At 37.6% G+C, this 25,961-nt stretch overlaps 1 pseudogene across 1 annotated transcript; it reads left to right on the top strand.

The window, feature by feature from the left end:
- Nucleotides 1-10,408: 10,408 nt before the first annotated feature.
- On the top strand, nt 10,409-10,885 carry LOC111545329 (annotated as a pseudogene). The gene has a single exon (XR_002732401.2). The product of XR_002732401.2 is annotated as an interferon-induced transmembrane protein 1 pseudogene (transcript).
- The last annotated feature ends 15,076 nt before the right edge of the window (nt 10,886-25,961 follow it).

Raw genomic sequence — 25,961 nt, forward strand, 5'->3', positions numbered from 1 at the left:
TTCCCTATTTACAGTTTTGCAACCCCTGGCTTCAAGATTTGTCTAGAAAACACATTGCCATGTCATTTTGATAACGAATCTGACTCTAAGGCCTCATGGCACATGTTTGGATATTTAAATTGCAACTCCTAAAGCTTAAATCCTGTGTTAATAACAGCACGAGACCTTGGCTTCACCTCCTAATCACCAAGATTTGGGTAGCCTGTTTCCTGATGTACTCCCAATGATTCTTTTGTCCTGTTTTGGAGTCAACCAAATAATTTTTTGAAGTTTTAGCATTTTGTCTAATATTGTATTTTCAAGGGGAAAGATGACTTAGCTCATCATAGTCTATCATTTTTGTATAGAATTTTTTCAATAGTATTAGGCATTAGATTTATGATAATGAGTGGAAACACTGATAAAACAATATTTTTAAGTGCAAAAAGAACTTCATGAGGAAAGATAATTTATTAGGCAACAAAAGCATCAAACAAACAGATTTTTAATGTCAATAACAGTAAAAATTATAGAAAATAAAGTGTTTTTTAGCTCTTTGATGATTTGAGTCCTATTTATATCAATACATTTGACCTATATCAATTAGTGTTTGAACGTTCAGTATTTGTGTGAGTATACACATTTACATGTGCATTCACATAGGCATGTTAAATGTTTGTCATCCTAATTCTCATTAATTTTAAATTTTAAATTAATTTTAAATAAATAATCATTTATTTACTTACATATATTTATCTGTATAAAATTAGCCACGCCTGGCTGATTTTTATATTTTTAGTAGAGACAGGGTTTCACTATGTTGGCCAGGCTGTTCTTGAACTCGTGACATCAGGTGATCCATCCATCTTGGCCTCCCAGAGTGCTGGGATTAGAGGTGTGAGCCACCATGCTGGGCTGAGTTTTAGATGATTTTTAACCTCATTGGAATTTCATCATGGTATACTTCCACTTGATGAAGAAGTTGATGTAGAGAGCTTTTCCTGCACTCTGCATTTTTATATGAGCATTCTGTAATGGCCACATACAATTTTTATTTTTTTTTTAGAAGAAAGTAACTATCTTAGCAAAGATTTATTGGTTACAGAAACTCTTTTTCATATCAGTTTAAATTTTCATTAGGCCACTTTCTCATATGAATCTAGGTAAGCTAAGATGTGACAAATTGCATCCCCAAACACACTACTTTCTGATAAAAGAGGATGTAGCCAATATTTTAAATTCTTCTTTCTTTTAAATTCAGTACTTTCTTCATAAGTTTTGGACAGAGCAATGGAAATCATGTTCTAAGGTTAATAACATAAAGCAATGTATCTTAGGGACATGTAAAGAATAGATCATATCCAAAACACTGAATATATAAAAGGATAATTTTATTACAATAACCCTGAAGAATAATTTCAGGAAAGAACACCACAAAATGTGTATGAAGGATTATTTCCTCTCAGGGACTAGACAAGGTAAAGAGAAAATAAAAAGTGGAGTAGCTACAGTAAATAGTACATGAACCAGTTCATGAAAGTGATAAGCAACTTAAAGTACAGGACATTTAATGTGTCAAAGAGAAATAAAACAAACAAATAAAAAGAAAGAAATGATAAGAACAAAAATTATGCAAGTGCTTTACAAACTGAAATTTCCCTCCTTTGCCTGACTGTCATCCTGTTTTCCAAATGCAGTCCCTGCAGTGGTCTCACAGCGGATGGGTGAGTAAGCCCTTGGGGGAGTCATCAGTCACAAAAATGATACAGTATTTAGTTAAGCTCTGAATGTCAAAAAAAAGTGACAGAAAAGTGACCTCATTCCATATCACCTAACTCTAAAATGTTATTCCAAAAGTCAAAACTGTTCTAACCCATCATTACTACTCTTTCTGTATATTTGAAGAAAGCAGTTTGAAACTAGACCTTTCTCCACATTTATATTATTTTAAGGTAGAAAGTTCAATATTCTCACAAAAGGCAGATATTTAAGCATATAAGAAAAGTTGTATACATGTCTCACATATTTTCCAGATATTTTTAAATGGTATGGAATAATTCCAAGCTATTCAAAATTACATTTCCTTTAATGATCTAAACTATAGTCATTTTAATTAAAATAACCTTTTCTCCTTCAGCACCTGGTCAGACTCCTTTTTATGTCCTACATCAATGAATGGAAATGTACTTATATAGATGTTAACTCAGTGGAATCACTTTGTGAGTGATTCTTTAAAAATCCTATAAATTATCAGATTATATAGTTAATTTGAATTATATAGATGTTAATTTTTAAGAAATTTCATTGGGTTACTGAATTCATATTTATTATCCCATATACAATATTAAACATTCTCCATTTTTTCCTTGAGATTTTCTTAGTCACCGAACTGCTCACATTTGAAAATTCTCATAACGTACCTTTTATAAGTTTTAGTTAAACTTTGTCTCCCACCTTTAGTAACAGTTCAACTTTGTCATGATTTAAAATCATGAATTTAAAGGCTGATCTAATTCTTAAAGTACCATACATTTAAAAGTTAAGGGCAAAATTAAAACATTTATTTCTAATGTTTGTCTTGAAATGATATTAAGCTTTAGAGGAAAGCACTATGCAAATCTTATATAAGGTGTTATTGAACAATGTACAAAGACCAATGGTCTTTCTTTTTCACAATTATTAATAGTGTATATTTCAATGATCAAAGAATGAATGGCTTTAAGACCACACGGAAATTGATGGTCCAACCCTGTACTACTTTTCCCCCACCATAATGTCATTCATTCACGTAAGTATTTACCGAAAAGATCCAACACGCTAGGAACTTTATCAGGTGGTATACACGTGAGAAGATTCATGGTCAAAATTGGGTAGACAGGCACTTAGGAAGTCTTTAACACTGTGGTAGGTGTATCATTGTGTGATTCTGAATGTATCATTGTGATGTACAATGGGAACATAAAGGGTCTAACTCAGTCTCAAAAGTCAATGAAGGATTTGCAGAATAAGCAGTGCCTCTACTGAAACTAAAATATCTTCTCCTACAATGTGTGTGGACTAAATTATCTTCACCTATAGTATGTACATGTGTGTATTTTTGAGTGCTCTGTATTACATTTGTAAAATAAAAAGATAGAGATAAAGCTCAGTTGGAAAACTACACAAAACAATTGTGCAATATTTACTATGATTTCAATGGGCTAAGATTGGTGATTTCCAACATCATTTAAATGTAGACTACTCAGATATTGTAAGTCCCTCTAGTTAAACATTAATAGTAAACAAAAATTTGGTGAAAACTCAATAGCACTGTTACCCATTACTCCCCATGATCACAACCACCAAATGTAATGATATTGTCTTTTTGTTTTGCTTGTGGGTTTTTATTGTTGTTGCTATTGTTATTATCTCGTTTCCTTGATGTTTTTGCTCCAATAATTAATATAATGGTGAAATTCCTGGAAACTTTGATAATATGATTTCAGCTTATCGTGTGGAAAGAAGCACAACTGAAGTTTTGCCATAAGCTAGGACATTTTTGCATACAAAGCAATATGGTTTAGGACTTCATAGGTGAATGATAGGCTGTGAAGGATGCATTATAAATGAAATCTAATGGTGTTTTTACTCTTAAAGGTTTAAATCAGTTATTTGTAATTTTGTTCATTTGTTCATTAAAATGAGTTTCCCTGATTACTATGTTCAATGTGTTATGCCAGTATATGGACAAATGACCAAAAGCTTTGATGTTTGCATAGCCGGATTCACTAATTTGCCTAAATTGCATCATGAACCTACTGGCAAATACACTGAGAAAATCAGTTGATTGTACCTCTTCTTTTTTGTTTTGGTTTTGAATGCACGATAAAAAATAAGACTTTGAAGCAACAAAGCCCAGTAGAGCTTGTCTGACTTTCCTCATGACAAGAATGTGCTGGAAGTATACCTGCCCTGAGACAGGATACAGGCATTGAATAGTAAAGAACGTCAAATAATTGTCCTTAAATGGTATCATTTTATGACTTTTTGTCAAAATCAGACTTTCTTTTATTTACTAACTCAATTCAGGAATGTTTTAAATGTCCTGACAGCTTTGCTAATGCAAACAAATCACGAAGAAATGTTCATTTGCAATTGTTGTTTTTGCTGACCAAGGAGGGTCATGGATCTCTTTCACGTGCTAACAGTCTGTGTTTCTGTTTTCCCTAAAAAGATTGTAATCTGAACATATGGATAGTAAATTAAAGTGTTAGAAAGTATTATAGATGATCAATGTGTTCATGTCATTACTTTCATGAGAATTTTACATTTGTTATAGAATATAAATTTCCCTAGACTTACAATGATTTTATAGATTTTCTAGCTAATGGAACTCATTGTTTATTGAAATTGAAGCAAAGAAATATTATGACTTATACAAAGTTAATTAATGGCCCACAGCAGGAGATGTTCTCAGGAACCAGGACTCTTATCAAGTCTTTCTCTAAACACCAACTTGAATGACATAGTACGTAGTTCATTAAAAGAAATCACTCAGTCTCAGAAATAAAATACAGATGGAAGTGTTTACCATGCACCACACTATCATCAAATATTCTAACTAGAAGCTTGCTAAAGGACTCCTGCCATTTTATACTGCCTAATTTTTGTGAATTCAACTAAAATTCTAAGTAGCTATATATCTTAAGCTATGAAAGCAGTGGACATGTCTTTATTTAGTAATATTTTAAAAGTTTTAGGCCCTGGCACAGTGACTCATGCCTGTAAACCTAGCACCTTGGGAGGCCAAGGCAATAGGATCTCTTGATGCCAAGAGTTCAAAACCAGCCTGGGGAACATAGGGAGATTCCATCTCTCCAACAAAGAAAAAAAAAAAAAAGGTTTGTGTGATGGTGTGCACCTGTAATCCCAGCTACTTCATTGTGTGGTGGTGTGCATCTATAGTCCAGAGCTACTTGGGAGGCTGAGGTGGAAGATTGCTTGAGTCTAAGAGTTTGAGGTTACAGTGAGCTATGATTGTGCCACTGTACTCCAGCCTGGGCAACACAGCAAAACTCTATCTCAAAACAAAAATGTTTTAAGAGTGAACTGTGTATGTTTTGTAAATGCCAGTAGCATCTCTCCGTTACCTTTATCTGCAGCACCACTTTATTTATCTAGGGATGGAAAGTATAGGACCCAAGTTCACCTCCTAATCCTCCATTCTATACTTCATCCCCTTTCCCTACCTCCAAAGCCATGGAAAACATCACTAATCAGTCCCAGCCATCTTTCTTCTGGATATAGCCCCATACTCCTTAGCAGGAGAGTGCTCCAAGACGTCCCTAAGCATGAAACAGAATTTGAAAATGAAATGAAATTTGTTTAACATCCTAGTTCTAATCCCTTTTGCTTATATTTTGGTAGTTATTATTTTCTTCTTTCTACCTTATCCCTCTTTGTCCACAAAAACATTGAAACATTTTAAAAGCTTGACACTTTCTTACACAGAGTGTACAGAACCAACTTAAATTATTTTGACATGAAGACATTAGAAACAGCCATCATGATACTAAGCAGTGATAGAATTTTGAGTGTTTTTTGTTGTTGTTGTTGTTTGTTTGTTTCCTTTTTCTCTATCCATTGTTATGTCTTCATTTCTCTTACTGTGGGTGGCTATTGGGTGTCTGGCAACCAAGAGTTTCTTCTTCCCTCAGTATCTACCACTCAGTCTTCAAGTTTTTGCTTCTAATATCTCTTCTTGTATGTTGTAAGATAAAAAGCAGTGAGCTAAACATGCTCTGTGTACGTAAAGGAAGGATCTATGAGATTGTACAAGTTCAGGTAGAAAGATGCAGGCACAGGCACTGCTGTTGCTGAAGTTCCTACTTCCTTTTATTAAGACTTGAAGTGTGAACTGGGTTGTGACACCTAGCAAAGAAGATTTGGACAGATTACACGAAACCGGTCAGCTCTGTCTGTTTCCTGCATGTGTCTCTCTCTATACTTCAAATGTGATTCTCCTGAAAGCAGAAAGCAGAGGTGAGTCTCTTGTGACCTCAGGTGAAAGCAGCTCAGATCAGAGCCTCAGGAGATATGTCAGCTGTTCTTGGAGTGTACATAGTGACTAAGGCCGACTCAAATCTCCAATCTATTTTCAGAAGAGAAGCCCAACGTTGGTAGTCAGATCCTGGAAGCCAGAGGTGGAGGCAGGTAGAGGTTGAGGGCATGGCCTCAGGTGGTAGCAGCGGTGCGGGTATTGCAGAGAACCCTCAGTAATCAGAAGGCATCAGCGTGGAGGTTCGGTATGAAGAGGTTGTCCGTGGGTGTTCCTGTAAAGGAGCCTGGTTTTCTATCAGAAGTCAGTTTCATAGTTAGGTTTGGATTCTGCTGTGATTTTCCCACGTGTGGGATGGGAAACATGGAGTATTTGTTAGCACAAGTTCAAAATTGCATCCTTGCCAGCACCTGATTAGGAGTAAGAGGCCGGGTTGGCCTGTGGCCTGGACTAGGTTGAGCACCCTCACTCCGTCAGCACTGTGGTTCTGCGCTTATTCTTCTGCTGAAAGTGGGTGGGTTATTAGGGCTTGACTTTCCCCTTCCCAATTACATTCTTGATTAAAATGAACCTCCTTTCAAATTCATTAATGAGCTCAATGACACAGGCATTCAAAAAATCTCCCTGGAAAGTTGTCAGTGGTGACCATGGGGTGGTAAAGGCCTTGTCATCCTGACATTCCTTACACAATGTGATGAATCCCCTAACCACCTCCACCCTGCTTGTTGCCATTATGTCCATGGGACGTTTACCAGTTTTATTGAGAATATCTTGGCAGTCACTCAGATTTTCCAATCCTTTCCTGATGACAGCCATCATCATAAGCATTATGTGTTCTGTGCTGTGAAAAGTTCTGAATGTCAATTGTCATTTCCTCAAAATGGTTCTGCTGCCCTTGGAGAGCTGGTGTGGGAATGGTTGGGGAAGCATCTTTTACTATTGCAACTCAAGTCAGAGGCTCCTTCTTGAAGTGTAGTATTTTCTGAATGCATCCAGATAATTCTTTGTTTTCCCTTTTAGTGTCAAGGGAAATACCAATAACATTGTTGGTGGCTCTGAAATGATTTCTAGTAGAAAATGGTCATCTCCACTGTGTACTCAGAGAGTGAGCATTGAGGGTGTTCTTGAGAATTTGACAGGTGAAGAGCATCTCGTACATTAGGGCATTTGTTCAGTCTCCTGTCAAGTGTTTCCTTCCATAGCCAGACTGACATCAGGGACTGTGTAGTAGGGCAAGCTACCACATGGTAACAACTACATGTTGTTTGTATTAGACAACAAGGTTTGGACATAGGCCACTGGAAATGCTGTGAACTGGCTTGTACTGGATTGATCAGCAATTCAGAATTAAGAATATAAGGCACATCATTAGGATACAAGCACCAAATTTTAATAATTTAGAGTGTTACTGTCTTCCAAGATAACCTTCCTGTATGTACTTCTAATATCAACAATAGAAAATAGCTCCTTATTCCTTCCCTCTATAAACTAATTACTCTCTAGATTTTTCTCATTCCCCTCTTAACACAGTTGCTAGACAATAGAATAAAAAGTTGACTACTATATATCAATACTAGATCAGGTGTGCATACATGATTTGCCAAACTCCAAAACTGACTCTCAGTGTGGTTTACAATCTTGGCAAATCCCATGTCTTAACTTAAAATGGAAAGCATGCATTCTCCAGGAAGATAAAGATCAATGATAACAGGAAAGCATATATTCTCCAGGAAGATAAAGATCAATGATAACAGGGAGATAGTCTTTTAGGGAGACATCGTTCTTAGACACCCACCACAGTTATTCTTAGGAAGCAGCATGTTGTCCTCTACAGGAGTCCGGCTCTGTGTCAGCAAGCCTTGTCTTCAGGGCTCCAAGTCCTTCCCTTCCCAAATGTCCATACCAGAAAGCAAAAGCTCAGACCAAACTCAGGCATGGACAGGAACACATTCTATGAAGAGACTAGACAGTTACTGGCTCTGCATTTTGACCAACTTGTTGTTCTTTTCCTGGACTGACCCACTTGGCCACGGCATTTGCCACTCCTCCTTATCTTCACCAGCGTGCTAGTGCTGACACCGTCTTTGCCTTCCTTGATCCTCTCCCAGGCTTAGAGGTAGACTTTTACTGTTGCTGCTCTTTGCTGATCATTGCTGCAAGATGGAGAACTCACTGGGTCAGTATGAACAACTGACCTTCAAATCAGTGTGAAAAATATATCATTTTTTTCTTTCCTAACAGTAATCCTGCTACTCTCACCCCAGCAATATCACTAAATCCATCAGGATGTAAACCTTACTAAAAAAGGAATAATGTTTGCCAAATCAGGCAAAGTGTTAATGAGCTTAGACTCTAGATCACCATCTTGTTACTGACCATAGGCAATAATCATTCAGGAAAAGGTTGAACATAGGTTTTCAATAAAAGGAGTTTTAAATACAAGAGCCAGTGCTATCTCTCTGGCAATGTCAGAGTTCACATGTCATGTCTTTAAAATCACAAAAGAATATTCAGTGAGAAAAAAAAATCCCTGCATTTTTATTGCTGTAGTAAGAAAATAATACTTTTAGTTATGTATTTTAATTACTAATTCAGAAGGTTCTAAGCAGCTTTAGTGAGTAGCCTCTAAAATATGGAACGTATTTAATGATGTGTATATTATTGATTTTATATTTCTGGTAATATTTTGGGACCATAGGCCAGGTTTCACGCTGCTACAAGCACAGGTATTTTGTGTTTCTCAACATCCAGTAAGTACTGCTGCTTCGGGGACAGGTTAATCCTCTTTGTGAGAATTTGGCTATACAAATTGGCTTATTTTGGTGAAGAGCACTGTCTAAATTATTTCATTGCCTTTTATTGTGCCAATGTCATGCAATCTAAGTACCAGTTACTTTTAGAGTGAATTCCTTTACTCTTAGTTATTTTAGAAAAAAATATATTTAAAAAATTAGTGAAAACTTTCATTGAATGACATACTTCCAAAGAAGGTAAAATGTATTTCTTATTTATATTTCATTTTCATATTAATGGATATTAATGTCTTTTTTTTGGTTGATGGGTTAATAAAGAATACCAAACAAATTTACTTAATTTGGGGGTAGCATCATGGACAGAGTAATATGTAAGGATTTTTAAAAGAAAAATTGAGGTGAAAATCAGGAGTGAAGGTCAAAGAGAACCCTGGAGAAAGGATGTGTTGGGCCAGAGAGCAGGAGATGTTGGTAATGTTTGGAAGCTCTGTCATTTCTGTGAGGATTTGAACCAGTGTGTGGTGGGGGATACATATTTGCTTTAAGAAAGTTCTGTGGCAAATTAGGGGAAGCTACTAGATAATGTAAGCTTTCGAGAAAAAAAGAACGTAAATTCTCTGAAATAAAATGATACCCATTTTATACTCTACAACCAGATACATTCCAGACTGTAAAAATATGAAAGAGAAAAAATAAAATGAGAAAAGCACAGGAAGTTCTGTGTGATGGTCTGAGAGTTAAGAGAAAAAAGAAGAAGAAAAAATACTAGAAGAAATATAAGTGAATGTGAACATAACCTTATCTAGGCATACACCCAACCCTAAAATCTTAAGGGAAAAGATTTACATATTTGACAATAAAATTTTGATACTTGCATTTGGCAAAATGGCTCAAACCAAACAATAATCTAAAAAATGTTTTATATATTGAATATATATGCATATATATGGTTGACAAAGGGTTAATATATTCAAATGTAATACACTTTTTCCCTGTGGCCTTTTTTTCTTTTTTTTTTAGATGGAGTCTCGCTCTGTTGCCTAGGCTGGAGTGTAGTGGTGCGATCTTGGCTCACTGCAAGCTCTGCCTCCCGGGTTCACGCCATTCTCCTGCCTCCCGAGTAGCTGGGAGTACAGGCACCCGCCACCGTGCCCGGCTAATATTTTGAAGTTTTAGTTGAGACCGGGTTTCACTGCATTAGCCAGGATGGTCTCGATCTCCTGACCTCGTGATCCGCCCGCCTCGGCCTCCCAAAGTGCTGGGATTACAGGTGTGAGTCACTGCTCCCGGCCTTCCCTGTGTTTTTATGTCTTTTTTGTCTCGATGAAATATTCCTGTGTCCTTCTTCACCTCATTGACTTTCACTTACTCTTCGATCTCAACTTGTCTTACTTCCTCAGGTGGTCTTCCCTGATGGCCCCATTCTCTGACCTCTCTTGCAGTACATTTTCTGTGCCAGAGAATTATTTTCCAACCTTCATTGTAGCTGTAATTGTTAGTGACCATCTTTTTTGCTAGACTCTATGCTCCAGCGGGCAGAGCCATGTTTCATGCTTACCACTGTATCTGCAGCTTCTGAAGACTCTTGTAGAACCTCCCTCAGTACTATTTGCCATTGAAATGAATGACTACTGGAAACAACAGGGGAAAGCAGGGCTCACTGAGCACCATCCCAGCATCCAGACACTGCAGCTGCCCTTCCCTCCATGCCGAAAACCACACTTCTCAATCCTTCACTCAACATTTCCTTCCCCAAAGACAGAAAATGCACAAGGAGGAGCACAACGTGACTGTGCTGGGGGCACCCCTTAGCACCATCGTTCCAAGGTCCACTGTGATCAACATCCACAGCAAGACCTCCGTGCCCGACCATGTCGTCTGGTCCCTGTTCAACACCGTCTTCTTGAACTGGTGCTGCCTGGGCTTCATAGCATTCGCCTACTTCATGAAGTCTAGGGACAGGAAGATGGTTGGCGACATGACTGGGGCCCAGACCTATGCCTCCACCACCAAGTGCCTGTACATCTCGGCCCTGATTGTGGGCATCCTCATGACCATTGGATTCATCCTGTTACTGGTGTTTGGTTCTGTGATGATCTACCACATTATGTTATAGATCATACAGGGAAAACAGGGTTACTAGTAGCTGCCCATAGCCTGCGACCCTTGTACTCCACTTTGCAATGCTGGCCCTCACGCTGGGGCTGTTGGTCCTGCCCCCTTGATCCTGCCCCTAGATACAGCATTTTATCCCCACACACCTGTCCACAATGATATTCAATAAAGTGCACGTGCTTGTGGAAAAAAAGAAAAGAAAAAAAAAAAGAAATGAATGACTACTATAAGAACTCATTGTGAACTATTAGAGGAAGGAAATGAACAGGAAATTGACAAGAGGAAGCATACCAAAGCTCAAAACCCAAACAGGCTAACATATGCTGCATCAATAGTCAAATACATACAGATTAAATGATATATTTGTTAATACATTATCTCTATTTATAAAATGTGTTTGTGTACTTGTTGTCAGAATACCCAAAAGAATTAATATTAGCATTAATTGCTTGTGAGAGTGCGATGAAGCATACCTCATAACCTGCTATTGGTAGGGATGTCAATTGGTAAAAATTTTCCATAAAAACTGAATACTGTTCAAGCTGAAATTTACATTAAGAAAATAATTTGTGGGAGGGATGCATCTAAAGTGATGCTTCTGACATACTGTCTTATCACAATAAAAAACTGGAAATAAACTAAATGTTTATTAATAAGGGATTATATTTAAATCTGAGTCAACCATCCAAATTTTGCAATGTTAACATGTTGCAGTTACAAAAATGGGTGCTATATCTAGAATTATTGAAATCAGTAAATGCTACATTACATTTAACTGAAAAATAGAGTTTTGACATGTATATATGTGTGTGTGGCTATGTATAATGGTATCTCATTTTTGTAAAAATACATGTACATATATAAATATTTAAATGTCCAAAGAAAAACTCTAGAACGATATACCAAAAAATTGGAAAGTGCTTGTGTTTCAGCATTCATTAGCATGCCTGGTGAATGGTTTGGCTGTGTCCCCATCCAGATCTCATCTTGAATTTAACTCCCATAACTCCCCCGTGTTGTGGGAAGGACCTGGTGGGAGATAATTGAACCCTGGTGGCAGTTGCCCCTATACTGTTCTCATGGTAGTGAATAAGTCTCATGAGATCTGATGGTTGTATAAAGGGAAACCCCTTTCACTTGGTGTTCATTTCTCTCTTGCCTGCTGCCATGTAAGATGTGCCTTTCGCCTTCCACCATGATTGTGAGGCCTCCCCAGCCATGTGGAACCTCTTTTTCTTTGCAAATTGCCCAGTCCCAGGTATGTCTTTATCAGCAGCATAAGAACAGACTAATACATCTTGCTAATTATTCGTTGATGTATTCTTTCTCTCAATCCAGTCATTTTGGTCTAAATTATAAGTCCTTAACAAGGGTGGGTGGATAGAGAGAAAGATAATCAGACAGAACAAGAGAGAGAGAGATGGAGACATGAGGGTTCAGACTTGTTGGATTGGGTTCTGCCAAAAGCAGAGCTTGAGAAAAAAAAAAAAAAAAATATGTGCAAGTGGTTGTTTCTGAAATACCATCCCAGGGAGCAAAAGTGAGGGATGGAGGAGTGAAGCAGGGAAGGAAAGAAATCTAATAAAAGGCTGCATGATCAGTTTGACCACTGCATCTGGTGACTAGATCCTTGATCCCATGAGCCTTTAAGGTAAGCTTACTTATGTCTTCCATGTGGCAGATGTAAAGCCTGACCATCCTTACCTCCCGCTGCTAGCACACCTCTCCCTATGGGGGTCAGGATGGATGTGACTGAGCTACTTGGAAGGAAATAAGGAAGAAAACACAAATAATTAGTGTAATTGTTAATTTTGGAGTGAATATTGCTGTGATAAAATATTAGCATTGAAATGAAAATCCCTTCTGCAGTCCACAGCAGTTTCAGCTGTGACTGTTTCTGGAAACAGAGAAAGCTACAAGGAAAACCAAATTCCATCTATCTTGAATTTCTAGCATGGACTACTGAGTGACCAGATTAGATGTTAATCCCATTTCATGTAATGGGATCCAGATGGAATCTAAAGACCAGATACCTGGTTTGGGGCACTGGTAAGCAGGGATTTCAATGTCAAGTAAGCAAGGGACTGTTCTCTAAACGTCTCTACCAATTCGGTCTTCATTTGTATTCAGGAAATATTTTATAATCCTGACCCCCTGACCCAATAAGGATTTTGACAATTGAGATCAATCACGATCTCAGTTTTTGATTTAGGACTAAAGGGGAAAGTGTTAGCAGTGGAACATATCCAAGTCATGTGGCACCAAAATTTGTTACCAGCTGCGAATCCATGCGGGTTTGCAGCAACCTCAATTCTAGCCTTCTCAGAAGAAAGAATTTGACTGAGGGGCATAAAGCAGAAGGAGAGACCAAGGCAAGTTTTAGAGCAGGAGTCAAAATGTATCAAAAAGCTCTGGAGCAGGAATGAAAGCTAGCAAACTGCCCTTGGAATAGGGCTCACTGGGCAACGTGAGAGAGCAAGTGCACTGTTTGACCTTTAACTTGGGGTTTTATATGTTGGCATGCTTCCGGGGTCTTGCGTCACTTCTCCCCTGCTTCTTCCCTTGGCCTGTCTGCACGTACAGTGGCCGGCTAGCACTCGGGAGGGGCCTCAGGCGCAGTGTGTTTATTGGAGTTGTACAAATGCTCACTGGGGCCATTCTTCCCTTACCAGTCGAATATTTCTAGAGGAAGGTCATATACCAGTTAAACTCCAACATTTTGCCTCTTAGTGTGTATGCTTGAATCCAGTCACCCAACTCCTGAGATCTCGTCAGGACGCTGCTGATCACGAGTTTCAGGTTTTTCCTCTTTATTGGGAGACTGCCTTTCCCCTGGGGCCACTGGCTGTGACCAATTATTATTTTAGAGAGACAGTTAACATTGATTGACCATGACCTGATGGTCGCTGGATATTCCTGGTGTGTGTGGGGGGTACCTATCCCGCCCTGTTCATGTCTAACTACCTAGAGTAACAGAAGGCTGTTTTAAGTGCCAGATTCCACCTCTATTTGGCGTACTGAATTGTCATCAGATACATGGCTTGGCAACTTAATTATGTTGCTTCTCAATAGTGCTTCACCAACACTAGAGTGCTGCCCTTCTTGCTATAGGAGAAAATAAAATAAATCAAAATTATTTTTAGGAATGTGCTTAAGGAATTAATATGAAAAGTTGTTTTTAGATGTTTTTCTAAGTCAAGAATTTTTTTTTGAAGATAGCGTTGGAATCTCATTTGCTCTGCTGTGAACGGAAATGTAGCATTGCTGATGTACTGATTAAATATGCTTCCATTGAGGAGCAGATCGACTGGCATATAGAATATGTGAGCAAGCACGAATAGAAAATAGTGTTATAAATGACTAACTCTCATTTATATATGTAGATGAATGAGTCTCAGGTTTAAAAATGAATGAATCTTACCAGATCCAAGCTCATATTAGGAAGAAGTTAATATCATGGAAATTCTGAATAAATTAGAAATGTTCTAAAATGTGGCTAATTGCCTTTCCCAATTAAGGAACAATGTGGAGGTGAGTGCTTTTTTTAAAATTTATTTTTAATTAAGACATAGTCATTCATTTCAACTGTTTTATATTTTATTCAGCATAATTCTATTAATAGGACCATGATCCAGAGGTAAGGGTATAAAGCTAGAATAACTTGCATACAGCTCCTCAAATGCTATCACAATGGAGCTCCCTCAGGCTAGGGAAATCATTTAGGCTCCATGGCTCCTAACTCTCAAAGGACTGTGGGATGCTTAAAGGGGCAGCAAAAAGTCTCTTAAGCATCTTTGCTTGAAGGGAGAGAATTTGAAATAAAGGATATTTACTTTTACCAGCTTGAATTTTTTTCATATTCTCCAATCTACTACATTTTTCAATAGGAAAAATTGGGAGAATGATATCCATTAGTTCAATTGACTGGCTCCTGTATGCTGCTCAAAATGCATTTCTTCATCTTCTGAATACTAGAGTGCTTATCCTAGGGAAAACACCTCTATTCATCTATGTTAACTCTAATTTCATTCCCAGCCTGTTCTTTTTCTGCTCTTTCAGCTCCTATCACATTCCATACTCTTCCCCTACCAGTTGTTTCAGATGTGTCTGTTGAACAAGTTACTGAAACACCAAGAATTTTCCTGACAACTTTAATGTTGCCTTAAATAGCTTCTATGGCAGACTGTGTTATTGATGTCAGTCTTTTACTTTTTCAGTTAAGTGAAAGAACTATTTCCTTATACACTGATGTTGCACCTGGCCATGGCCCTAGCTTTGTCCAATAAGACATGGACAAACTAATAGGAATAAAACAAATCAGTAACAAAACAGACTGTCTGTCATCTCTCACCCAGGGAGTAAAAGATATCTATAAACCATCAATCCGTTTATACCGATCATGAAATAATCAGACCAAAGACCCAAAACCCCATTCATTGCTACAACCAACGAGGATTCATAATGTAATGGCCTTGAACAAACCAAAACCAAAAACGAAACATTAAAACACTCCATGTCTAGTCTGGGAGACAGAGCGAGACTCCATCTCCAAAAACAAAACAAAACAAAACAAAAACAAACAAACAAACAAAACACACTCCATGTCTGCTGACCATGAAGTTATGCAGCAGTTTGAAGCAGTTATAATTGTAAACACAGTAACATGAGGGATTTTAAAAGCATAAAATATAAATGTAGAATAAGATATACAAATGATCGTATTTATGAAAATTTAAAACAGATGTATATAATGAACACATATAAACAAAAAATAGCAAACATTTAAAAATAGCAAAATGGTCCTCTATAAGAGACATGAACATCAGCTCAAACAATAAATGAGGCAAAAAGAGAGCTTTAAAGTGGTCAGATATGAGAACGGACTACAGATCAACAGTATCATACAATCTAATCTCTGTATCTGAGTTTTAAAATAAAATGTTAGAAAGTCTTTCGCCAAACACTGCAAATATGATCATCTTATTTTTTTCTGGTAGTTATGAAAGTGATTGATTTTTTCCATTTGATATATTTGGACTTTATTGTGCTAGCTAGTAAAAGATCATGACTTAATCTTATTTTCTTTCCAAATAACTAATTCTTTCAGAGTCTTTTATTGAACAATCCTTATTTGTTTCTAGTGATGTGTGGTGCCTCTATAAGCCTGTATTAAATTATTCTACATACTCTATGGAAGCTTTGAGACTATTTCATCTTTCATTGATCTGTTTTTCCATTTGTGTACTGGTATCCCAATGTTTAGATATTGTAACTTTATATAATTTCGGAGATCTTCCATCCAAATGCTTGACAGATTCACCTGACAGAACCAAATAAACTTCATCACCAGAGAAGTGGTACAGTTCATGAACAGAATAAACCCCTTATGATAGAGCCAACGTGACATTAGAACTTTGTCAACTCTATTTTTCAAAAATTTCTTTCCTCTCTCCAATATTTTTGTGTTTTGTTTTTGCTTTTGGTTTGTTAAAGGCTGATAAGTTATTATTCCTCCTTAGTGGCAGCAATTATTAGGAATTAGTTTTTATATTCTGAATATTTGTTGATCACTATAAACGGATTAATAATCTATGGAGATATTTTATCCCTTGGATGAGAGAGGACAAAGGGTCTGTTTTGTTATTGATTAGCTTGATGGCTTATTTTTCTATTTTAGCTGAAATCAATTAAGATTTTTTTTGCTGACTAGGAAGGAGAAAAGTTATTTCATATCTAGACAGGTGAGTAGCTGTGTTCTTATATTTATTTGTGGTTGAAATTATAGAACTGAAACTATAAGCATTTTCTATGTCTACGTGTCAAGGTGTCTAAGTTAACATGGCCTTTACTACTTACTGTTGGTGTGTAATGTTTTTCGATCTCTTGAGAGTGTTAATAATTTAGGTGAATCATTAATGATTTAGACCCAGTATGGAGAAGTATGCATAGTTGCAAAGGGGCGTTTCTCAAAACTAGGAATGTGTATTAAAAGGAAAGAGTATTCTGTCTCTTGTATAATCTTTTCAGGCAGAAATTACCGGCCATGCACATATACACCATGGAATATTATGCAGCCATAAAAAAGGATGAGTTTGCGTCCTTTGTAGGGACATGGATGCGGCTGGAAACCATCATTCTTAGCAAACTATCACAAGAAGAGAAAACCAAACACCGCATGTTCTCACTCATAGGTGGGAACTGAACAATGAGCTCACTTGGACTCGGGAAGGGGAACATCACACACTGGGGCCTATCATGGGGAGGGGGGAGGGGGGAGGGATTGCATTGGGAGTTATACCTGATATAAATGACGAATTGATGGGTGCTGATGAGTTGAAGGGTGCAGCACACCAACATGGTACAAGTATACATATGTAACAAACCTGCACGTTATGCACATGTACCCTAGAACTTAAAGTATAATTTTAAAAAAAAAAAAAAGAAAGAAATTACCGGCCATGGTAAGGTTAATAATATTTTACAATACTTTATTAAGGCAACTTAATGAGTACATTTTCTGCTTTTCTGTAGCATCAGTGTTACAGATTTGGACAGAGATTTCTCAAATGAATTTTGCACATATTGTACATTTCATCTCCAACAGTATATGAAAGTTATATTCCGAGAAAGTGCACAAATCTGTTCATGTGACATAGTTGAAAACAATAGTTAATGGTCACACTTAAAAAAAATTTGTTTGCCTAAGAGAAATGAGAAAACCCTGAGAAGCTTGGAAGGTGTTTGGATACTTCAGGATTTAACCAATGATCACCTGGAGCACTAAATGCAAACACACACACATAAACATACATACAGAATCACACACTCAGAAGCCCACATACTGAGAGACTTACACATGAGGGTTTATCTGTGTTTTGTTTTACTGAGAACTTAGAGATGAACAAGGACATTTATATAGTCCAAAGAGAAACATGGTAAATATAATTTTCAATATTTATCTTCCCCCTCCTTCTTAGAACTAAGAAATAACAAAGAATGAACAATAAATTCCCCTTATTTTCCAATTCAGATAAATCTCTTTTTATCTCATATCTCCAAAATCAGCTCTGGGATTCCCTAGTCCTGTCTTGCACAAAAGCCAATTAAAGTGCTCCACTACGGAGGAAGCCATCTTTTCAGTGTCTTTCTCTTCTGTTCTCCAGTTGAAATACGGCTCTGAAAGCAGCACAAAGAGGGTGTTCCTCTGGCCATAAACATTGCATTCCATCATTCAGAACAAAACAGCAGTTTTGGTTTCAGTAACAAATCTCTTCCTTTTATATCAATGCAGTTTGATATTTCTATTTCTTCTTGTTTCACCTGTTTGCTATTTATTTTTTTTCCTTGTAAACATCCAGTATATTTCAGAAGTGTTTCATATAATTGGTGTATAGTTGGTTTAATTATGTAAATTTGCTTGAACAACATTCCAATTTCCATTTCCATTTCTTCTCTTTTCTTTTGTGTTTACTTAATTACTCCCCAACTTTTCCCAACTTTTACATCTTTAGTATATTTCAGAAATCTTCTGTATAATCAGCATTTAGTTGGATGTGGTCATACATGTTGATTCGTGTGGTATCCCGATTTATTATCAATGGGATTATCTTGCACCCACTGTGCCTCTTTCTTGGTCTTTGAGAATAGCATTTTCTTGCATAACTTTTCATTCTCTAAGCTTTCTCTTTCACTGTAAAACAAATTTATGAAATATTCCAAATTCCATAATGCATCACACCTATAGTCCTCAATTTCCCCTCCCAAGTACAGATGGCGCTTCATATCCAGGTGTGGTACACCCCCAACCCTTCGATTTCTCACCTTGTTAATGGAAAGAAAAGGCAGTATATCATGAACCCAGTGAAAGGGAAGACAGGATATCCTGAACAAGTGGCTTCATTTTCCAAATTTCCATATTTCCTCTGCTGGAAAACTGATGTCCTAATAGTACCTTCCTCATGAGTTTTTGTTGTCGTTGTTGTTAGGATTAAATGAGATAATATATGCAAAATTATTGGAATGGTGTCTTGCACATAATAAATAGGAACACTGTGTAAGCAATTGCTATAACTGTTGTAACGATTACTGAAGATGTGGTTTGGCTGTATTTTAAAAGCCTTGATTCCTGGGCTAAGATGCTAGCAGCCTCCTGAGTAGGTAGCGACTTGATTGCTTCTGCTTTATGAATCACCAGTATGTAGGAGGGATGGAGTTTGTGTGAGGAGACTGCAGCAGAGATACACGTCAGGAGATTTTAGACAAATCAAGATGACTGGCTCCTCATTTTCAGTCTTAGAGATTCTCAAGCTAAAGGCAGCATGATAGTGGGGAAAAGACAAAATATTCCCAGTTTGGTCACTTACCCTGTATAACTTTGGGAAAATAATCTAACTTGAGGCAGCTCAAGTGGTCTTTATTATTAAACTGAGTAATGGCAATATTTTTCTTACAATTATTTTGGAGTACTAAGGGAGTCAGTATGTGTGAAGCACCTTCATGCCCAGAAAGTACCACTCAAATGTCAATTATTTATGTCAATTATATAAAGACATCCAGGAATGGCAAACAATGCTGTAAACAAAAGCTAAATCTAAATTCTTGGAAAAGTCTGGTAACAGGGCAAAAATATTTTTCATATCACTTTTCCCCCTCGTAGAATAACTTCCTGGATGTTTATTTTCCTTCTTAAATAGATACTTCCCTTCTATCTAATTATGCAGCATTTTACAGTTTCATCAGCTATCAGCAAAATCAAGCTGTCCTCGTTTGACTTGGAATGTCATAGAAATGATAAACTAAACAGCTTAGAATAGCACAAACTGGAAAGCAGAGTGTAACCCTCTAAAATCTCAACTGTCTAAATCCAAACCTAAATCTAGAATCTTAACCATTATCTACAGATTGTACACTTTAATACTTAAGAAGGGATTAAAATCACATATGTTCATGAGAGCATTGCTGTTATTACACTGCATTTGTTAAGTTCTCATTAGCATGTGGTCTTCATCTCAACAGTGTAAAACTATAGAGTAATTTGAAGTATGCCTATGAAATTGCCTTCCACACTGACTTAAAAAATAAAAATAGGCTGGTCGCGGTGACTCACGCCTATAATCCCAGTACTTTGAGAGGCCGAGGCGGGTGGATCACGAGGTCAGGAGATCGAGGCCATCCTGGCTAACACGGTGAAACCCCGTCTCTACTAAAAATATAAAAAATTAGCCGAGCGTGGTGGCGGGCACCTGTAGTCCCAGCTACTTGGGAGGCTGAGGCAGGAGAATGGCGTGAACCCAGGAGGTGGAGCTTGCAGTGAGCCCAGATCGCGCCACAGCACTCCAGCCTGGGCGATAGAGCAAGACTCTGTCTCAAAAAAAAAGCAAAAAAATAAAAATAAAAATATATAACCTCCCCAAGCTTTGAACATAACTGTATAATTTGGAAATAATTTATTCTCCAACTATCTTAATGTTTACCATTTAAGAGACATGCTTCTCTAGGAAAAATATGTTTATCAGAAATAACATTTGTTAAAATGCCTAGGTTACTCTCCTGCTGTTTGATAATGTTCCTCAGAAAAAGCATAAATGTACATTCTGACAACTTTCAGAAGGTTTATATTAATGAACATTCTCTTTTCTAAGCCTCAAAGAATATGATTTCTAATGATATAAGCACATACATATTTCTAAATATTTGAAGCTTTGAGGTACTCCCCTCCTTCCATTAGAGTTGGGGCATTTTCCGTATCTTTCACTCTTCTGTGAAGGATGACTTACCTCACTCAGTTCCCACTGAGGTCTCTTACGTAGGCCTTGTCTTAGTCTTTCCAAGCTATTATTTTAAAAAAGTACCATAAACTTGAGAGTAATAAACAACAGACAATTATTTCTCACAGCTATGGAGGTTGGGAAGTCCAAGATCAAGGCACTGGCAGACGTGGTGTCTGATGAGGGCTTACTTTTGGTTCATAGAGGGAGCCTTCTCACTGTGTCCTCACAGAGTGGAAGGAATGAGGGGACTTTCTAGGATCTCCTTTACAAGGATACTAATTTCATTCCTGAGAGCTCAACTCTTATGGCCTAATCGCCACCCAAAAGGCCCCACCCCCTAACACCATCATCTTGGGTATTAGGAGTTTAACTTACGAATTTTGAGGGGACACAAATGTTCAGATTATGGCAGGCTTAAAGCAAGTCATTTGAACTTAGAAAGCTAATTTAATTTTAATCCACATATCTGAGGGGCTACTTATATTTAATTTTATATATATCTAGTCAATTAAATTCACAGCTCTCTGGCCCTAACCCCAATTTAACTAATTACTGAGGAGAGACTGGTAGAAGGTAGGAGGTTCTAAAAGCTTCCTCTATACTGAAATGGGTGCTTCTGGTTTCAAAGTACACTTCCCAGGGGTTATGGAGAAGAACTAACTGTACTTTACTGATAACTAAAAACAACAACAACAACAACAAAAACAGTTTTCTTTTGCATTCCTTATAGGGTGGGGTATACACTATTCTACCTGAGCAAGGATGCGTCCAATATTCCTAGCCCATATAAAAGCACCTCCCCTCCTTTTGGTATTTTCACAGAAACTTTGCACTTTCACAATAGGCATTCATTCTACAGAGACAGGACTTGACAATTGAGCAAATGATCATTTTGCTAATTCCATATTCATGTATGACTCATGGCTCATCCAGCAACACTGTGGAGCCTTCTTTGTGAGAGGCGACAGCTGCTTTACATTAAGCATCATTACTAAACAGTTTTTTTAAAAAGACGATGTGCAGAGAATAATTCCTTTGAGGAAAATCTAGGTAGCTTTTCAGGTTTAGAAGACTAAATGTAGTGAGGGCTCTGCATTTTATTGTAGGTTTATAAATGATGACACTTTAATTCTGCTGTACCTACAAAAAAGACAGCATGAAGCAGTGGAGATCATGAAAGGTGAGAGGCTTGGGTCTTGATTTTATTTTAATTTACTCTCCCCTAGAGGGATGACTTTAGGATCTTTGATTTAATGAGACATCAGGAAAAATAGCTATGAATCTCCTGAAAATGCAAACTTCTATCACTTCATAGGTGCTAAGTATTTTATTTTCTGTGTTTTTAATCAGATGTCCATGGCAGTTAGCATATTCTCAACAGAGTCTTTGATTCCCAGGAGGTTAAGAACTACTCTTCTATGTGGTCATTCTCATAATAGGTTTCCATGCCATGGATGATTTTGCTCCCTCCCAAATTCTCACCCAAGGATGATCAGAATGATACTTCCTGACCAAAAAGAAAGAGGCTTCATTTTCATAAAACAATGTATAAATACAGACTTCATTGCTACAGGATGTATTCCTGATTATTGTAAATTTTGGGTCAATCACTGAGAAGACTGAAAAATTATTTTGATCCTGATACATTATGAAATTTACACTAGTGGACTTGAGGATGAGTTGGACTCTTGAAAGAATTTCTGTATATTGCTCTTTAAAACAAAGGAAAGCAATTCAGTTGAAGCTTAACTCTCATATTTATTGTAATAGCAAGAGAAGCACTCTACCTTTTCTGTGTCTAAGTGTCTTACTGTTGACATGTGGGGCATCATCAGGGAATCCAGATTTCTGCCCTTAAATCCGGAGAGTAGGTTATTTCTGCCACTCTCCCCTCATGCCTCACTCTGATGAATGCTCTATATGTGGTCACTCCAGCTGCTAATTTACATGTCTTTAGCCCTGTCTGTGCTGGAGCTCTCACGGGATGCTTTGGAAGGGCTTTATGTCCTGTCCTGTGAACATTCTACCTCACTGGTATTCCCAGATGATAACAGGTAAGTATCAAATGTTACTCTCGAGTCTTTTGAAGAATCAGGTGTTTCTGTTTTGTTCGTTTGTTGTTTTTGTTTTTTAAACCACGGCAACAGAATGAGAAGAATAGAGGCTATAGCTATAACAAATGTGCTTCCTTTCCCCACTTTAGGATTGGGATTGGGCTCTACATCTATTCAAATGAGGTTTTTTTAATGTAGATTCTCCCTTTACCTGGAACTTTAAACACCTCCCACCCATTATTTCCTCGGAGCCGACTTTAGGTCTTTCAACGCCAAGCGCTCTCTACCTTCTCCCATTAAATAATTTTTTTTTTCTGCAGAAAAAATATTTTTATTTATTCATTTTTTTATTATTTTATTTATTTGTATTTTAGAGATGGTATTTTATTATGGTGACTTTAGGTCTTCTAACACCAGGCTCTCTCTGCCTCCTCCGATCATTTATTCCTTCCTGCAGAAGGAAGATCTTTACTTATTCATGTGTTTATTATTTTATTTATTTATATTTCAGAGACAATGTCTCACTGTGTTGCCCGGGCTGGAGTGTAGTGGCTATCCACAAGCAGAATCATATCACACTGCAGCCTCGAACTCCTGGGCTCATGTGATCCTCCTGCCTCAGTCTCCTGAGTCCAGAAGGAAGGAGCTTTAAACCCCATCTGGGTCACTTCTGCCTGGCTCAGGCTCGAGCATGATGCTAATTTCAGCTCTCCCTCTGGAGGCATTGCTCCCTGCATTCTGCCCTGAACTCCTGCAGTCTTTTTACCATTCCACTGGGATATGGCTAATTCGCAGCCCCATCCTAACAGGCTCCAAGCAGATCCGTCTCTGATCTTTTTCAAACCTCCTCTCCCTCCTGTCTTTCCCTGTTGTCTTTCTTTCCCTCTCATTTGCTTGTTCTCTGCATTTATCTCCTCCCACTCTGCCCTTGGCTCCTGCCCTCTGGACACACTGGTGGGTGTTGTCACTGTTCCTCCTTCACAGAACACAGTATCAGACACCTGGGAGGAATTTGCTGTGACCTCTGCTTAAAAGACAATGCCCCAGGCCTTTCAAGGCTTGCTTCTCAACACCTTTCAAGTCTTTGCTCAAATGTGTCTGCTAAATTCACACTTACTAGGACACACTGTTTAAAATTACAACCCTTCCCTAGTCTCTTTCTCTGTTTTATTTGTCTCCATAGCAGTATCTCCATCTGCCATTATATGAATTTACTCCATTTATTTGTTTATTGACTGTGTCCCCACAATGTAACTAAAATGCAATTGCCATGAGGGAAGAGATTTTTGCCTGTGATTATTACCGTGCCTGGAATAGTGCTTGCCACTTTTAAGGATGTCAATAAAGGTTTGCTGAAAGAAGTTATGAAAGAGGTTTTTTTAGTTAGAATAAATATAAATAAATAAAGAGAATTGTGTTTAGAGTAGCCACTTAACTGTGGGAGTGTAGAATCTGTACTCTTAACGGGAAACTAACCATTTATGAATAAACTCCTTTATACTTTATAAAAGAGAAGCCCTATATCAGACATTTTCAGCCATCTCAGCCCAACTGAAGAATTACTCAAGCTCGGGACCATGTAGAAAGGTTTCAGCCTAGGACTGGGTGGCATATTATGTTTAGTCTTACGTGGCAACTTTGATTGATAAGTCAATTGGATCATAAATCAATCAAATCATAAATCGCTGTATTGGAAGGCATCCAGAGACATTTCCTGGCCTAGCGGAAGGTGAGCTATGATTACACGTGGGTATGAGAAAAAAAAAACGGGGACAGTTGTTTGTGTTGCTTTCTGTATTAAATTCTAGTCACACTAGAGATTATATTCTGATATAAAACCATTGAGAATAAGTTTTAGAAGCAATGTGAAAATCCATTGCCACTCTGTCAAATTATGTAGAATTTCTCAATAAACCAGATTTACCTGATTCCAAGACTGAGATGAACTCAAAAATAAATAAATGAATAAATTTTTAAAAGTAGTGAAAATTTATCACCACTATCATAAAAAAAAAAAAAAAAACAGACAACCCAGGTTGTCTGTTTTTTTGGTGATATTCAAGGTGAGCACAATTTGTCATTAATATTATGTGACGAAAGTGTTATTAGATGACCAAAAACTCTATCATAATAAAATGGTCAAAAAAATGAGAATTTATTGCCTAGGGGAAACTGGATGCCTGTAATTACAAACAGAAAAAGGATGCTATGACAGCGGTTCCATCTATTTTAGTGGAACCAATCCATGTTACCAAGTAGATACTTCTAGATGTACAAAAACTTGATTTCATGCATAGACATGTCTTCTTTGCTCAAATCCAGGCTCCGAAGTACAAGAGGAATTAAAGGTTCACAGGACATCTAATGGGAGTTCCAGAGGAGTCTGCTTTAATATTCTGATAATTTATTTCATTCTCAGACCTAATTAGAGGGACCAAAGAAAAGCTTATTCTGGCTTTTCACAGGAGGAATTCTACCTTTGCACCCAGGGAGATGCAGAGATCATGACGTGCCAGGAACTCATGTAACAGGAAAGCTGCCTTCAACTGCCTCTGCTTCAGTCCAACAGCCAGTTATTGCACAACTCATCCGATCTTCTCGCCTTTCCTTCTCTAACAAACCCAAGCTAACGTGCCAGTGAGTCATTCCTTTTGCAAATTGTAAAGAATCTTACACTGGCACATGCATTTTCTTCATCTTCTCACCTTTCACTATTTTATTTTATTTTTGCAGATGAAGTCTCTGCTATCTGTGCAATTTCACTTGGTAATAAACAGGTGAAATCAAGCACAACTAAATAAAAATAACATTGTTTTACTCATTTCACTTACTCTCTTTTATGCAGCCTGCTTTCTTTTTGGCAATACTGCTTAAATTTTAACGCTGTTATTTAATATATTCATCTAGATCATTAACATACCTTTTTTTTCTATCTTTTTTTTTTTTTAGACAGACTCTCGCTCTGTCACCCAGGCTGGAGTGCAGTGGTGTGATCTCTGCCTCCCAGGTTCCAGCAATTCTCCTGCCTCAGCTTCCCAAGTAGCTGGGATTTCAGGCACGTGCCACCACACCCGGCCAATTTTTTATTATTAGTAGAGACAAGGTTTCACCATGTTCGCCAAGCTGGTCTCCAAATCCTGACAGTTCATCCGCCCACCTCCGCCTCCCAAAGTGCTGGGATTATAGGCGTGAGCCACTGCGCCCAACTCTTTTTTTCTTTTATTGTCCTTTCTTAAACTGCTTCTTTCTTGAG

Source organism: Piliocolobus tephrosceles, chromosome 1, assembly GCF_002776525.5.
Source record: "Piliocolobus tephrosceles isolate RC106 chromosome 1, ASM277652v3, whole genome shotgun sequence".
Classification (NCBI taxonomy): domain Eukaryota; kingdom Metazoa; phylum Chordata; class Mammalia; order Primates; family Cercopithecidae; genus Piliocolobus; species Piliocolobus tephrosceles.